This window comes from Ornithorhynchus anatinus, chromosome 12, assembly GCF_004115215.2.
Source record: "Ornithorhynchus anatinus isolate Pmale09 chromosome 12, mOrnAna1.pri.v4, whole genome shotgun sequence".
Classification (NCBI taxonomy): domain Eukaryota; kingdom Metazoa; phylum Chordata; class Mammalia; order Monotremata; family Ornithorhynchidae; genus Ornithorhynchus; species Ornithorhynchus anatinus.
The window spans coordinates 32,316,482-32,329,966 of record NC_041739.1 but is presented as its reverse complement, the minus strand read 5'-3'; the positions used below and the strand labels follow the sequence as shown (position 1 = coordinate 32,329,966).

General features: G+C 39.4%; 1 non-coding gene across 1 annotated transcript; it reads right to left on the bottom strand.

Annotated features, from left to right (window-relative positions):
- Positions 1-557: 557 nt before the first annotated feature.
- LOC114815810 lies at positions 558-695 on the bottom strand. The gene has a single exon (XR_003763611.1). It is a non-coding gene; the product is annotated as a small nucleolar RNA SNORA7 (small nucleolar RNA).
- Positions 696-13,485: the final 12,790 nt, after the last annotated feature.

The following is a 13,485-nucleotide window of genomic DNA, read 5'->3' as shown; positions in this document are numbered from 1 at the left end:
GTTATCTAATTCCAACGCTGTTTTATTTGCTTGCTGTGGGTCCTTGGACGAGTCCAGGTTATCTCAGTTACCTCATGTGCGAAGTAGCGAATCGATACTTTTTCTCCCTCCTACTTAGACCGTGAGCCCCCAGAGGGGGGTAATTATCTTGTATCTACCCCAGAAGTGAGTGCAGTACTTGATATATAGTGAGCACTTAATGAAGAAGCACTTAATGAAGAAGAAAGAGACACTCTATATCATTTTCAATTTCTTCTGAAAAGAACTTCACAAATTTACATGTATTCAATTACTAGTTCAGGTGTTTCATCCTGACATACTTCCACTACTATCTTGTCTTATGCTTTCGAGTTGTTTCCGACTTGCTGCGACATTACGGACACATCTTCTCCAGAACGCCCCGCTCTCCACCTGCAATCATTCTGGTAGCGGATCCGTAGAGTTTTCTTGGTAAAACTACAGAAGTAGTTTACCTTTGCCTCCTTCCACACCGTAAACTTGAGTATCCGCCCTTGACTCTCTCCCACGCCGCTGCTGCCCAGCACTGGTGAGTTTTGATTTGTAGCAGATGGCCTTCCACTCACTAGCCACTGTCCAAGCTAGGAATGGAATGGACAGGCCCCTGCTTGACTCTCCCTCCCATAGTAGAGACTGGTAGAGGACTGGAAACTCTCCAAAAGTGACCCTGAGAGGGGCCTGCTATTATCTAGTGTGTATGAAAGTGTAGATATTCTTGGTATTTCTCCTTGTCCTATTAAATAATTTATGTTTCTCCATTAGATTGTAAAAGCACCTTCAGGGCAAGGGCCCTGACTTTGTTTCTGGTAAACTCTCCCAAGTGCTTCATTCATTCATTCAATCGTATTTATTGAGCGCTTACTGTGTGCAGAGCACTATACTAAGCACTTGGAATATAATTTGGCAACAGATAGAGACAGTCCCTACCTAATAACCGGCTCACAGTCTAGAGGTGCCTAATATCAGGATGCCCTGTCCACAGTAGATACTCAGGAAATACTGAAAAGCAGCATGGTTTAGTGGAAAGAGCATGGGCTTGGGAGTCTGGGGTCATGGGTTCAAATCCTGGCTCTGCCACTTGTCAGCGGTGTGACCTTGGGCAAGTCACTTCACTTCTCTGTGCCTCAGTGACCTCATCTGTAAAATGGGGCTGAAGACTGCGTGCCCTGAAGGGGACAACCTGATTACCTTGTATCTACCCCAGTCCTTCGAACAGTGTTTGGCACATAATAAGCGCTTAACAAATGCCAACATTATCATTATTATTATTAGATACAGTTGTTTGAAGTGGAATCCCTTAGAGATCATCTTTTTGGGCTGTGGGGGTGATCAAACCCGGTGTATACTAGCATAAGATGATGAGCCATCTCCAGAATTCTTAAAGAATTAAGAATGGACAATACCTGTCCCAGATGTTTTAATCAGAGGACTAAAGCAGGGAGCTGAAGGCCCTCATCGCTTGAGGTACCATACACACATCTCTAGTATTCCATTACCCAATTTTTCATACCACAAAAGGCTGCAAATCTGACTACCCACTCTATTGTATTGTGCTCTCCCAAGTGCTTAGAACAGTGTTTTGCATACACTAAGCACCCAATGAATACCATTAATTGATTGGGAACTTGGGCTTAATCTAGTGCCTCAGACTAGTTCCACATTTTTGTTTATGTTGTATTGAGAAGTAGAAGATGAAAGGCAAGAAGAGGAAGGATCTGAAGGTGAAATCAGGCTACAAGCTAATCATGTGGCCTGTGGGGCTCACAGATTTAATCTCCATTTTACAGATGAGGTAACTGAAGCATAGAGAAATAAAGTGACTATCCCAAGGTCACCCAGAAGACAAGGGGCAGAGGCAGGATTAGAAGCCGGGTTCTCAAACTCTGAAGCCCGTGCTCTTTCCACCAGACCACACTGCTCTCTCTCGTTAGGTTGTAAGCCCCTTGTGCGTAGAGGGTGTCTGGTTTCTTTATTTTGTATTTCCCCAGTACTTAATAAAGTGCAATTCCCAGATGGGCACTTAATAAATGCTATTAATACATTTACTACTGGTTGGTCTGGGGTGAAGATTATATTGTATTCATTCTTTCAATTGCATTTATTGAGCATTTACTGTGTGCAGAGCACTGTACTAAGCACTTGGAAAGTACAATTTGACAACAGATAGAGACAATCCCTACTCAACAACCTGCTCACAGTCTAGAATCTAACCCAGTGCTCAGTACGATGCTTGGCACATAATAATTGCTAAACTAATGCCATTAAAAATTGAGTACTTATTAAGCACCGGGGCATATCCGAGATTCAAGTCAGACTCAATCCCTCTCCCATGTGGAGCTCACGATTAAAGTGGGAGAACAGGTATTGAATCCTCATTTTACAGATGAGGAAACTGAGGCACAGAGAAGTTAAGCTTTAAAGCTCTCCATCACCTTGCCTATTCCTACCTCACCTCTCTTCTCTTCTACATCCCAGCCTGCACACTGCACTCCTCTGGTGCAAACCTTCTCACTGTGCCTCATTCTTGTCTGTTCCGCCATCGAGCCCTGGCCCACGTCCTACCTCTGGCCTGGAACGCCCTCCCTCCTCACATCTGCCAAACTAGCACACTTCCCCCCTTCAAAGCCCTACTGAGAGCTCACCTCCTCCAAGAAGCTTTCCCAGACTAAACCCCCTTTTCCTCAGCTCTCCTACCCTTCTGCATCATCTCTACTCACTCCCTTTGCTCTTCCCCCCAATCTCCTCCCCACAGCACTTTGTATATATGTATATATCTATATTTCTATTCATTTCTATTGATGCCAGTTTACTTGCTTTGATGTCTGTCTCCCCACCTCGAGACTGTAAGCCCGCTGTGGGTAGGGACTGTTTCTATTGCTGTATTGTACTTTTCCAGCACTTAGTACAGTGCTCTGCACACAGTAAGTGCTCAATAAGTACGATTAAATAAATGAATGAATGAATGAAGTGATTTGCCCAAGCAGCCAAGGAGCAGACATGGGAATAGAATCCAGGTTTTCTGACTCCCAGGCCTGTACTCTTTCTTCTAGACGCCAAGGAGAATGTGCCCTTAGGGTGAGAGGGAGTTGGGGATAGGAAGGGGGAGATTTTCAGAAATTCACAATTAATGATTTTGATTTAACAAAATCAAGGTCATCAGGGGAGGGGTGGGTGCCTTCTCTGTGCCTTTCTTTCCTAATTTGTAAAACGAAGATTCTGTATCTGCTATCCGTACCTCATACACTGTGAGCCCCATGTGAGATATACGTGCCTGTCTTGTATCTACTCTAACACTTAGCGCAGTCTTTGGAACAATATATGAGAATAATATTTAGCAGACTCATTTAGTCCTATTTCAGCTACCTTTAAGAAATACCGTCATTTCTCTTTTGCAGCAGATACTGTAAAAAAAAAAAAAGCTAGTTTTCCAGTGACAACCTTCTTTGGATTATTGTTTTCAATATTAACTCAGTCCTAATTTTGATGAAATATACACAGATTGCTTGTGCCTATCTAAAGGAAGCTGGAATCAAATATACGTACATTATATATGTACATGTTTTAAATTAGAAAAATAAATGGTGCGTAATTTCATTTCCTTTGTAGTTTGGGGAAGTATCTTGGGTCATTTCAATTCTCAAACACCACCGTCATATTTCAGAAGTGTTTGAAAACTGGGTTTGTGATTGGATTTCATCTTTATTATCATATTGTAATAATTCTCTGTGGTGCATTATCTTTCTCATGACAGAAGAAAAGGAATTAAAACTGGGACCATATGTTTTCATTAGGGCTTGTGTCAACTTGTTGTCTACATATTCTTGACACCTAACCCACACTTCTGTTGACTTAATTATATTTCTTCATATTTTACAAACATTCACTGTGTTAAGTTGCTTCACTTTCGAGATCAAGTACTGAATAGTAAAGTATATCAGTATATCAGATTTTTTCTTTAAGAAATATTTTAAGGCAGCCATGGCTGGAATAAGTAGGAAGCAATTCAAAATAAATTGTGTATTATCCAAGTATTTATTTATATTAATGTATTTCTCCCCATCTAGACTGTAAGCTCATTGCGGACAGGGAATGTGTCTACCAACTCTTTGGTGTATGACTTTCCCTAGTGCTTTGTACAGTGAGCACTTATTACATACAATTGATGTTGAGTTAACTGCACATTTCTCCCTGACAAGAATGTCAGGTGTCTTTTCAGATTTAGTCAGTTTTCTCTAAGTCTCACAGCTTTGTAATATGGCAATTTGTTTGGGAAACCATTTCCTCTAGACTGTACACTCCTTGTGAGGAGGGAATGTGTTGGTTCATTGTTATATTGTAGTCTTCCAAACAGTGCAGTGCTCTGCACACGGTAAGTGCTCAGTATATTCGATTGATTGAATTGAATGAATCCTACCACACATTCCATTATTTTAAAATATATCTTGGTGGACTGGTGACTTGCATGTGTTGTATCTGAGTGTTCTTCAAGCTTGTGAATCCATTTTGCACATGCTCATGCTTGAACATTTTCAACCTTCCATGATACTTAGATTGTTATGAACCCTTCTTCCTTCACCAGTCATTCTGAATGACTATGTTCAAGCCTAAATCGATCAATAAATCAATGATATTTGAGTGCCTACTGTGTGCAGAACACTGTATTGAACACCTGAGAGAGAACAGGACAACAGAATTGTACCACAAATGTACCACACATTCCATTATTTTGAAATATATCTTGGTGGACTGGTGACTTGCGTGTGTTGGATCTGAGTGATCTTCAACCGTGTGAATCTATTTTGCACAAGCTCATGCTTGAACATTTTCAACCTTCCATGTTACTTAGACTGTTAGACCCTTCTTGCTTCACCAGTCTTTCTGAATGACTATGTTCAAGCCAAAATCAATCAATAAATCGGTGGTATTTGAGTACTTACTGTGTGCAGAACACTGAATTGAACAACTGAGAGAGAACAATACAACAGAATTGGTAGACACATTCCCTGACTAATTCCATCCATTCCTCCCCCGACAAAAAAAAAGCCAAAAGAGGAGATTTATTTTTATAAAGATAGCAAGTATGAATATTTTAACCAAAATTCTGTTCAAGGTAGATTTGGAATATAATAATTCCATTTTATTATTTTGTGTATTCTGATGTTACTTATCAAGGGGACATGTTGCTGGAAATTCTTCCAGTGAATTGAAGTGCATAACGAAACTATATTTGAGCAACCATCTTTTTTTCCACTTTCTTATTCTTAAAACATGCTATAGTGAGTGATTCATTCGATACAGCGAAGACATAATTCTAGAGGCAGAGGAAGGTAATTGTCATTCAGTCAGATCCAGTTGAAAAGAAATGATTTATGCGTGACCATATTAAAAATGGATAATTATAAAATCAAATCTATACCAACATCCTTATTTTTTCTTTTTGAGTAAGTCAAAACAATTTCCTCATTCATCGGGGGCTTGTCTGGATAGGAAGAAAGTGCATAGCTTTCTGCCAATATAAAGGGGAGGCTAATAACTTTCTTCTAGCATCAAAGCATCTTTTCATAGATATAATCAGAATTTTGCACAGCTCAATAAAAATGCATTAAATTCTTAACCTCAGTAGAGAGGCAAAGGGAAATGGCGCCAGGCACGATGAAGTCCGTGGTTAGCGTGTTGACATCCATATAACCCTTTAAAAACTTCAAAATAAGTGTTAAAATCAGAAATACCTAAGGCAACCTCTGCCTTTAAAAGGACAATTTTTATGGCCCAATATTTTGACTCCTCAAAAGCACGTTGATTTTGGCATTAAAGTGCTTACTGTGGTATAAACAGTAGATGCAAGGTTAGAAGACTGGGCATAGTGTGTTCCTCATTTTACACTATATACCATATTTAATAATAATAATGTTGGTATTTGTTAAGCGCTTACTATGTGCTGAGCACTGTTCTAAGCTCTGGGGTAGACACGGGGAATCAGGTTGTCCCACGTGGGGCTTACAGTCTGCATCCCCATTTTACAGATGAGGTAACTGAGGCACAGAGAAGTTAAGTGACTTGCCCAAAGTCACACAGCTGACAAGTGACCGAGCCGGGTCTGAACATGACTTTTTGAAAGAAAGTTTAGTGTGTTTTTGACCTGCTATTTTACTTATTTTACTTTGATTTTCAACTATTTGTACTTTTGTAAGATTTTTGACAATTATCTGAATTTTGCAATTTACTAAAAAAACAAGAAAATGTTTATTATAATACATTTATATATTATATACATGTTAATATATATACATATACATATAATAATACATATAATATATATGTACATATAAATAGTACATATAATATATACATTATATTATATACATGTTCAGAACGGGTCTGAACATGACTTTGTGAAAGAAATTTTAGTGTGTTTTTGACCTCCTATTTTACTTATTTTACTTTGATTTTCAAGTATTTGGACTTTTGTAAGATTTTTGACAATTATCTGAATTTTGCAATTTACTAAAAAAACAAGAAAGTGTTCATTATAATACATTTTCTACTAGTTCCACATTAACTGAGACATGTAAATGAGAGATTTTGTTCTTAAAAGGCAGATTCAATTAGCCATGCTCTTGTGCTGTTGTGAGATTTCCACTTGAGTGTTATTTGTGCATCTACTGCGAGGTGTCTAAAGAGGAAGGAGGATATTAGAGGTGGAGGAAAAGAAATGTAACTGGTTATAGATAGAGAAAATAAAAATCAGTCACAGTTACTATCCTGCTCATTAAGTATCTCTGCTAATATGTTGTCACAAGCTGATTTAGTCATGAGAAGAAACTCTGGTTTTTTCTTCCCCTGGAAAATGCTGTTTGTCACCTCTGATTATCCTGAAGTTAATTCACACTTTGCAGGAAGAATAGTGAAGGAAAAACCTTTTTCCTTGTCATCCCGTGAATGCCATGCTATTTTAATACTGATCTCTCTCCAATTAAACATAAATAGACCACAATTGTGGGATCCTCACTGCAAGCAAAAATTCTCAAGATGGCCATCTTGAGCAAATACTGCAAAAACTCTTTTCTTCTTATGGTAGCTTTACTTCCAACTCTTTCATAGCTCCAAAATATAATTTAGCATACAATATCATGGAATGAAGTATAACAACCAATTTGAAATTCTGTTGTTCCTGTACCTCTAGGAAGTGAATACTCCTCTGTTTCAAGTAGAAATTGGCTGGGGTTTGGAACAAAGGTATTTTGACACACAGGTAAGGAGTGTAAAGAGAAAGGTTCCTCTTTTATAAAGGAGAATTAAATTCTACAGGCAAGTGTTTTCTAAGTTAATTAACGATATGGCAATAATAGATTGACTTATAAAAGCATGACAGAGACTCTTGGGTAACTATAATTGAACCTTCAGCTGCAGTACAGAGAAATCACAAAGACACTGCGTTGACACTGAAGGACTTGCATGACTGTTTTTTCAAAGAAAATATACTCTTCCATAGCAGGCTACCATATAATCAGTGTTTGCTTAATAGGTAATTAAATTTGGAGTTGGGAGCACCATCAAAAAAATGGACTAAATAATGAAATAAAATTAGAAATCTAGTTTTCCCACAGTTACAAGAGGCAAAAAGACATCTATTTGCATTTCAAAAGGGAATAATCAAATAATGAATGCTACTGAAAGGGAAAATTTTGACTATTATAACATTCGTGTCATCTTGATAAGGTTTCTCTAGGTGAAAACTCTTCCTTTTAAAGAGAAACTGGAGATCATAACAAAAAGGAACACACTTGTACACATAGAGGAAAAAATAGGCATTACAAAATAGTTGCCATGAAATAAAATCTCCAATGACATGCATAGCATTGGACAGTTGGAGACAGTTGCAGAAGAAACGACAGACTGACATAGGCCTATTAGAAATGATCTCACTCCCTCAGAGAAGATTTGGGAACAAAGAGAAAGAAATGAAATGGTGCTGGAAGTTGTGGGTAGTCACATTTTCATTTATCATTTATTAATTCAGTTGTATTTATTGAGTGCTTATTGTGTGCTAAGCATTGTACTAAGAGCTTAAGTACAATTCGGCAGCAGATAGAGACAGTCCCTACCCAACAACAGGCTCACAGTCTAGAAGGGGAGAGACAGACCACAAAACAAGTAGATAGGCATCAATAACAACAATATAAATGAATATAATTATAGATATATATATAATAATGAAATAAATAGACTATATACCCATATTCACAAGTGCTGTGGGGTGGGGAAGGAGGTAGAGCAGAGGGAAGGAGCTGAGGCGATAGGGAGGGGACGAGGAGCAGAGGAAAAGGCGGGGAGGCTCAGTCTGGGAAGGCCTCCTGGAGGAGGTGAGCTTTCAGTAGGGGTACCATTCAGTACCATTTCTGTATCAGTACGATTGCTTTCAAGTAGCAAATGTGGAAGTGGAAAGGTGATTGGGTAGAGAGATAAGGCAGTCTGCAAACTGTGAATCTGACCAAGAGCAACCAAGGGAATCAGGAGGATCCTTTCATTTAGCAAAAAACGAAGTGGAAAAACAGGTAACACTAGGATGCAAACACTTCTCAAACAAAGGCATCACCAGTCACTATTTTAAGCCGCATTTTATTTCTGGTTAAAGTGTTTGTGTTTGTTTGCCCTGTTATAAACCTAGTTTGAACAGCCTAGCTGATTACTGACAGTATTGAAGTCACGGAGCCCAAGGCGGTACTTGGAATAGACGTGTTGCTGTGACCTTTGGGAGAGAGTAAGAAAAAGATGAGAAGTCACGGGAAAGCCCTGTGGGAAGCATTGGAGTAGGATGGAGTGACACAGAAAGCATAGGAATGGAAATTGTGTTGCCTAACAAAGCACTTTGAGGTCAGAAGAGGTAACGAGGAGATGGAAGCCAAGTGAATGCCTAAAAACCTTTAAAGAGATTAGTTGGGACATTGTTCTTTTATCACTTGAAGTAAATATATATATATTTTACCAAGCTATCCCTTTGGGTGGTATTCACTGAAGGTGGGTCACTTTTTAAAATGTTAGGTTTTACTCTTTCTAAGAGTTCCATAATTATCTCTATTTCCATAAACCATGCTTTCTCTCAAATTTATGTAAAAGAAGAATGGTAATCGCCAGACTACTTGTTTTGTTTTGTTCTGTTTTGCTTTGCTGACTGTCTCCCCCATTTAGACTGTGAGCCCGTCACTGCGCAGGGACTGTCTCTATCTGTTGCCGAATTGTACGTTCCAAGCGCTTAGGACAGTGCTCTGCGCATAGTAAGCACTCAATAAATACTATTGAATGAATGAATGAATGAATCACTTTTTCATCCATGAATTTACCTTGACTTCAACGCCCTTAAGGTGTTTTTGTGCCCTCAATAAATATTTGCTAATATCCCTTGGGATAATTTGTAAAATGGAGAAAGAGTAAAATATTTCAAATTCTCAGCAACTAAAAGGTCTCAGAATTAGTACACATAGATCTTTCCAGATTTTAAAAGTAAAACCCCTGAGTAATGCTTTTGCATTATCAGCATTTGACGTCAGGGCTGTAGTTGAGAATAATGCGAAAGCATCTACACAGTCCAAAAGGGTGCTCAATAAAGACCGCCTTCCTGCCATCTTAGACAACTGGAGAAACCAGTCTCTCAGAATCAGAGAGCTGGAAGGGACTAAGAAAGGCCATTTGGTCCACCCCCTGCCTCCAGCCAAGTGAATGTCTTAGGAAACAGTTGGCCATCTTTTATTTTTTTTTTTCCAAAATTGCTAAGAATGAGGAATCCTGAACCTTGCCAGGCAGCCTGAAACAATTTTGACTCATTTAGCTTTATCTCACAGTCCCGACCTCCATTTATTGTTTTAATTTTTAATTTTTTTGCCCACAGTATGGCGAAGAACACAGGCCTGGGAGTCAGAAGGTCATGGGTTCTAATCGCAGCTCTGCCACTTGTCTGCTGTATGACCTTGGGCAAGTCACTCCACTTTCCTGGGCCTCAGTTACCTCATCGGTAAAATGGGAATTGAGACTGTGAGTCCCATGTGGGACAGGGACTGTGTCCAACTGGATTTGCTTGTATCAATCCCAGCGGTGAATGCAGTGCCCGGCATATAGTAAACACTTAACAAATATCGTGATTATTATCTTTAGTTTTTTTTTTCATCTACCCGCTTTGGCTCTGATGCCATTAGGAAAAGGGCTAGTAACAATCAGTTGCATTTATTGAGCACTTACAGTGTATTAAGCTCTTGGGAGAGTACAATAGGACAGATTTGATTGACAGGATCCCTGCCCACAAGGAGCTTACTGTCTAGTATTGTGCTCCAAATGGATTCTTAGGAAACGCATTTTGTGTCCAGATAGAAAATCCTCTTGTTTCCCACCCCTCAATTTCTCTTCTGCAGTATATTAACTCTTCCCAGTCCGTTAATGAAGCTAACAGAATCTTAAACACACTCGTAAATTTGAAAATGAGTTTAAGGATTATGCAGAGGTGAGTGTTTGTTGAATGAGCCTCTTTTCATGCATGCGTTTCAAGGAAAAGTTTGATACTATATTACTGTGATAGTCGTAATAATTACAATAATAATAACAATTTGTGACATTTAAGTGCTTTCTGTGTGCCAGGCACTTTACCAAGCACTAGGGTGGCTACAAGGAAATCAGGTTTGGACACAATCTCTGTCCCACAGTGGGCTCGCAGTCTTAATCCCTATTATAGAGATGAGGTAACAGAGGCACAGAGAAGTTGAGTGATTTGCCCTAGGTCACACAGCAGATAAGTGGAAGAACCTGGATTCAAATCCAGGCCCTTCTGACTTCTATTCCTGTGCTCTATCCACCAGGCCATGCTCCTTCTCTTTTGCAATCATCAGTGAAACCTTGCGTATGTGACAGTGCGAAACGTAAAGTAATCCAAGTCAGTGGTATCTGAAAGCTTATTGTGTACAGAGCACTGTACTAAGCCCTTGGAAAGCATAATACAACAGGTTTGATAGACATGCTCACTGCCCACAATGAGTTTACAGTCTAACGGAGGAGACACACATTAAAATAAATTTTGTGTACATATGTGCTGTGTGGGGGCGGGGAGGGGGTGAATAATGGGTACAAATCCAAGTGCAAGGGTGAGGCAGAAGGAAGAGGGTGAGAGGGAAGGAATCTTAGTTGGGGAAGGCCTCTTGGAGGAGTTATGCTTCTACTAAGACATTAATAGTGGGGAGAGCGATGGTCCATTGGATATGAAAGGGGAGGAAGTTCTAGACCATTGGGAGGACACGGGCAAGGGGTGAGCAGTGAGATAGATAAGATCAGGATACAGTGAATACATTGGTGTTAGAAGAGTGAAATGTAAGGAGACAGAGGTCTTCTGGGCTTCCCATGAACAGAGAGTGAGAATTTACAGAAATGATGGAGATATCATGAAGGAAGTTGGTGTTTGTAGAACTGAGGAGAGAAGAAGGTCAGAAAGGAAGTGAAGTTTTCCTGAAATCAAGATGCTCCTCTAGTTGTTTTGTTCTAGACTTTTTCTTTGGCTGATGGTCAGGCCTCTTCTAGTTACTCACTTTTGCTTCAGCAAACATTTTTAGCTTGGGGGATGGTGTTCTGAAAGTTCATTTTGAGGCAGAGTGTCTCAACACCTTGATCTCATAAAGGGGACAGGGACTTCAGTTGAAATTTGCCAATCAGTGAGAAACTGAGATCAATTCTCAGTCAGGGTGGAGGAGGCAAAGGAAGTTTGAGGAGAAGCGTTTGGTCTAGTACAAATGTATGGGCCTTGTGATACTCTTCCAATCCCCTGTTGGTAATTTATTTCCATTCTCACTATCTCTCTCTCTCTCTTTATCTAGACTCTGAGCTCTTTAATAGAGTACCAGTTCCATTATATTCTCTCCCAAGCACCTGGTAAAGTGCTCGGTACATGCTAAGTGCTCAATAGATACCCTTGGCCTAGTTTCTAATCCCAACCCTGCCACTTTCCTCCTGGGTGAGCTTCGGCATGTCACTTAAGTTCTCTGTGCTTCACTTTCCCCATCTGTAAATGAGGATTTGATATCTGTTCTCCCTCCTACTTGGACTTGAGACCCATGTGGAACAAGACACTATCCAACCTGTTGATCCTGAATCAGTGTACTCCAGTGCTTATTACAGTGCTTTCTCATAGTAAGTGCTTAACAAACATGCTAATGATATTATGATAATTCTTCTTCTTAAAGCAAATGAGGACAATTTCCAATCTCAAACTCTTCACCGTGCCATAGGGCCAAAGGATATGTCTCCTTGGCTATTTAAATGATCCACATAAAGATGTCAGGGTCGAACTGCTTTGGAAAATTGAGGCAAAATCCCAAAACCCCTTACAAATGTTAATGTTTATTTTAATTACCGATTGGGCCTCTGGGATTATCACTTCTGTGAAAGGAGAAATGAAAGCCTTTCAGGTTTCAGTGTGGCTTCCTTTCTTATTGTGCCTCAAGGTCTCATAAATAACACATTTCACATGTGCCAGCAAATATGTGCATTTTAATCAGTCACCTTCTGTCATGTAGTAATGGGTTTATACATCTGTTATATAATTTAATTATTTTTTATCTTCTGGAGAATTATAAGCATAAAGTTTAAGATGGTAAATCCAGAGTTCCAGGAAGGCCAGTAAAATTCCCTTATGATGATTTTTGTCAAGAATTTTGTTTGTTCCCCCTTCCCCTTCCTCTTTTCCCCTACCCTTGGACACTTTTGGAAACTTTTAATTTGAGGCACCTTTCTATGATTTGGAGCAATCTTCTTGTGGCAAACCAGTCATCTTCTTGGATGGCCTCGTGCAGTTTTGCTAATCTCATTACATTCTTTAAAAATACATTTGACAGGAACAATGATGATTTTAAACCCAGTACATCCTCCAGCTGGGAGTATTTCAGAAATTTACACATTGAATCAATCGAGAAATTCCTCTTCAGAAAAAAATTTACTTCAAATAAGAACTCTCAGAAAGGATGGAGATGTCATAAGGGGAGTAGGTGAGTTTAGAGGATTAATTAAGGAGGAGAGGGGAAGAGCAGAAGAGAAGTGCTGTTTCCCAAACTCAAAAAGCTGGTCCTCTAGTTATTTTGTTCTAGAATGTACCTTTGCCTGATGGCTACAGCTCTTTCAAGCTATTAGGTTTTGCTTCACAAAGATTTTCAGAATGGGGGTTTGGTGTTACAAATTTGGGTTTGTAAATTCATTTAGAGTCATAGTATAGTGAGACCCCTTGACCTCAAAAGGGCACAGGGACTTGAAATGAAATTTGTCATAATCAGTGAGAACCTTACTGCTGCATTAGTTTATTTTTATTCCTTCTTCTTTGGTTCAATTGACTACTTTCCATGTTTACTATCTAAAACTATTCCTCACAGGCTGGTCCTGCCCATGAGGCTTGTTTTTCCCCAACTGTTAACTGTATTTTCTCTTAATGTTACAGAATTACAC